The 4034-nt window shown below is 32.3% G+C and overlaps 1 long non-coding RNA gene across 1 annotated transcript; it reads left to right on the forward strand.

Moving 5' to 3' along the window:
- Window positions 1–993: 993 nt before the first annotated feature.
- Window positions 994–3056, forward strand: LOC128529109 (uncharacterized). The gene is made up of 5 exons (XR_008361011.1): window positions 994–1089; window positions 2339–2449; window positions 2527–2619; window positions 2775–2858; window positions 2968–3056. It is a non-coding gene; the product is annotated as an uncharacterized LOC128529109 (long non-coding RNA).
- The last annotated feature ends 978 nt before the right edge of the window (window positions 3057–4034 follow it).

The raw sequence follows: 4034 nt of genomic DNA on the forward strand, positions 1-4034 counted from the left end.
TTTTAGGTAAGGAAAATCTGAGTCTGTTATTAAATCTTTATTTCCTCAACCATATATATTTAAATTTTACCTATTTAATAATTCTATATTACATGCATCATACTGTTATAAAAAAAAAAAAATTTATTAGTCATTTCAACATTATGATACAAAATGGTGTGTAGTAACCACACAAAATAAATGTTTTTGCCCCATTAGACCTCTATTAGCACTAAATTACTTTATTTGTTAAATTTTAAGACTAAGATTAAAAATAGTTGAATTGAGGTGGAGATGTTCCCCATTTAGCCTTATGTATAAGCTTACTGTATGACATGGTGGAAGAGCGATCATTCTGTCTATATTTATTACTGACACAATATGAAATGAAAAAAAATGAGGTCAAAAGCTTTATACCCTACTCTGGAAAATCCTTTAAGTGTGACATATAGTAATAATAAAATCCCACTTATTCCTCCACAGCTAAGTTTAATCTGCGAATATATTCAAGTGTGTGCCTCGAAACAGTAAATGGTGCTCTGCTTGCTCTTTTTCTTCATCAACGTATAAAAAATGATGTGGGTATGTATGGTTTATTTAAATGCAGTCTAAAACTAGAACATTTTGACTAGTTAAATAAAGTCATAAACACTGGTCACCTCTTGTCCATCATTCAGAAATCTGTTCAAGGGATGTTAGGAACAACCCATGCTATGGGAATATAGCTGCCCCTGCATTGTTGCCGCCTCTAATTATGGCACTCATGATGGTTCTTTTTCTACAAAAGCACTTTTTTGAAGGAACACCCTTAAGATGTAAGTATTGTTAGAAGTACAATCATCTTTAAATGGTAGACCATTTAAGAATAAATTTAACTAAATATTTACTTATTTTTCTTTTATTATTAAGTAGTTAATTAACTTTAATATTTATTTATTATCTCCTGGGTATTTAAACCTGTCAGAAATGAGCAGATTTAATATCAGCTGGAAATCTTTGTTTTTTCAGGTCTCCACATTTTGTTGGCATCTTTATTTGTGACCGTCTATTGCCTATTTGAAATGACGCTTTTTGCTCTCATTGGAACTACCATAACATATTTTGCCCACTGTAAGTACTAACCGACAGAACGACCGAAAGGGTACTTTAAGTTAGCGTGTATTTACAGAAAAATTACTTTGCTTATAGTTTTTCTTTTTCATCATAACAAGTTGAGCACAGTGGTATACTATAGTAGTTAGCACTGTGGCCTTGACCCTCCGAGATCAGAGTTTGATTTCTTCCTTGGGTCTGTGTGTGGAGTTTGCATGTTCTCCCCGTACTTGGTGGGTTTCCTCTGGGTACTCCGGTTTCCCATCCACAGTCCCTACAATAGAAGGGTATGGGCTATCTGATATTTCCAAATTTCAGTGTGTGAGTGAGTGTGTTCCCTGGACTGATATAGTGGTATAGACAATGATTACAAAGCACAGGAAATGAAAAAAGAAAAGGTAATTAAAATAATGAAAATTTCAACTACTTAAAAGTTTATACTTTAGTTTTACATAAAAAAAAAATGCAGTAATCCATTGGCCAAGCAGTTTTTATCTGGATCAGCCCTGACTGGTGACAAGCTGATCAGTCCAGACATATCTGATCTTGCCGGATATCAAGTTCCCAAATGGAGTAACAGAATTTTTTTTTTTTTTTTGCTCTTTCATTTGGAGATTGCAAGTTTCAAATCCGGTCTGGTGCTACAGCCTTGAGGGCCATCCACTAACATTGTAAGAAGCAGTTTAAAAATATGTAACAAAAGAAACATGCAATGTCCTCCATTTATTTTGAGATTTGTTTAAATGTGAAAATATTAATTGTGTTTATCTAAAGTTTCTGTTAAGAAAAGATTTAAAAAAGAATGTCATTCATGATATTGTGCATGCATAAAAAGAAAATCAGAATTGGCCACAACCTGAATTGGGAGGTCTGGCCGTTCAACGCCTGATATTGGTGCTGCTTTGCACTATCGCAGCTTTAACAAAGTTAATGGTGTATTTTGCTGGTTGATGCTGCCTGCTGCTAAGCATTTTCCTTAGGATTTTACAGAGCCCTGTCAGGCCGACTTTGTCCTTCCAAATCTAAAAGTAGCTATTTTTGACAATCTGAAATATAAAACATATTTTGGGTTGTTTAACACTTTTTGGTTTATTATGTAATTTCATACCTCTTAGTTTAGATTTGTCAGTAAAATAAAAAAAAAAAACACTAAAGGAGAAGATGTGTCCAAACATTTGATTAGTTACTGTATTTATGTTCAAGGAAACATTTTTGCATTTTTGCCTTTAATACTGCCTTTAACTTTTGTACATGTTCCTATTTGTAGTATGGATGTTTCCATTTGAGGCAGTAATGTACATCATTGCTTGGCTAGCAGTGATATTTCTGTCTCGAAATTATAGACAAGACTGTTGCTCTCAACAGAGAGGGATAGGATGTAAGTATGACTTTATGTAATAGTTTTTATTTGTTTTTATTAAAAATAAGGAACAAACATATTTCTTTTTTTTTCAGATTTGTGTTGCAGTGTCATTGTCTTGTTTATAATTATTGCATTTGGTGCCATCTGCTTTTACTTTGCAACTACAGTATTCATAAACACAGAAGGTACAAATTTACCCCACATACTGAACAGTTAAACAGATACTATTGGCCAATCTAATTTAACTTGTGTAACATTCAGACATATTATGTGTGAAAGCTTTTATGTTAAGATTGCAGAACACTTCAATTAATGTGGAATATCTCAATGATAATTACAGATCATGCTGGGGGCTTGGCTTTGATGGCTTTACTCCAGGTTTTAGCAGCAACGTCCTTATTCAAGCATCCCAAACAGTTACCTGGTAAGTCTAATACTGTTTCTATTCATGATGTCTCACTTATTAAAATATGTAACGTTATATTTTTCCCTCTTTGCAACAAAAGACTAAATGAAGGCATTGTTTATTACAGGTTGTCTTCACATTATGATCTACATGTTTGGATCAGTAGGACTCATTATTATCAATTCAGTTGCTCTTGTAATGGAACTGATTTTGAAAGCAGGTATCCACACATCAAATTAGCATATGTTCATCAGAAATGAAAGCTTCTTTTGGAATCACCACCTTTGTTCAAATGTTAAAGTACCTTTGTAACCTAAGATATAAATCATTATGTTACACAGTTGCCATGACTTTAAATGTCAGCTTGGAGTATGTCACAGCAATATGAGAAAATTATTTACCAGTTAAATAAGAGCTGATACATGTAAAAATACTATAAGCTTAGTGTTGGTGCTCCACTTTAATAAGATTTAAGATAAGTTAATAAGATTGATAAGCTATGTATTTACTTGATTCACAGTAAAATGTGAGATATAACTGTAATATTTATTTCTAGGGAACAGAGCACGAATAATAGGAGATCTGCGTGTGATTGTTGTCCCACTGGAAACAGTGTTTGTTTCGACATGGCTCGCCTTGCAAATCTATGATGCTTGTAAGTACTGTCCAAAGCAGTTAATAATTATTGTATTGTAGATGCAACAGGCAATTACCATTCTACTGGCAATACAATTTCCAAAAGACGTTATAGACTTTTTTTTAGTTACAGTATATCTAACTATTAACATACATAACTATTAAAAGACAATAATGGATAAGGCCAGTGTGGTGTTATGTATGTTTTATGTTTAAAAAAAAAAACATTGCAGTTTGTTTCATATCAATTGTTATTCTAAACTAAAAAGGTGTATCTATTGTTTTGTTATGTGTAGGGAGGCAATTGAAAGCTGGGTAAGTTTATAAAAGCAAAACATTCCAATAATATTAATAATAATAATATAGGCTAAATGAACATTATTTTTTTTTGTTTGTTTGTTTTTAACCAGAATAAAAAACAATTTTGAAGATAAAACAAGAACAGGACATTGGGTATCTAGTTATATTTTTCATGATTTAATAGAAAAAAGTTTTGCTTCATTGTAATTTCTGTTGGTGGTTTCTTACTTGTGTGATGTTTTTGCCCATGGATATAGG

The sequence above is a fragment of the Clarias gariepinus genome, chromosome 8 (genome assembly GCF_024256425.1).
Source record: "Clarias gariepinus isolate MV-2021 ecotype Netherlands chromosome 8, CGAR_prim_01v2, whole genome shotgun sequence".
NCBI lineage: Eukaryota > Metazoa > Chordata > Actinopteri > Siluriformes > Clariidae > Clarias > Clarias gariepinus.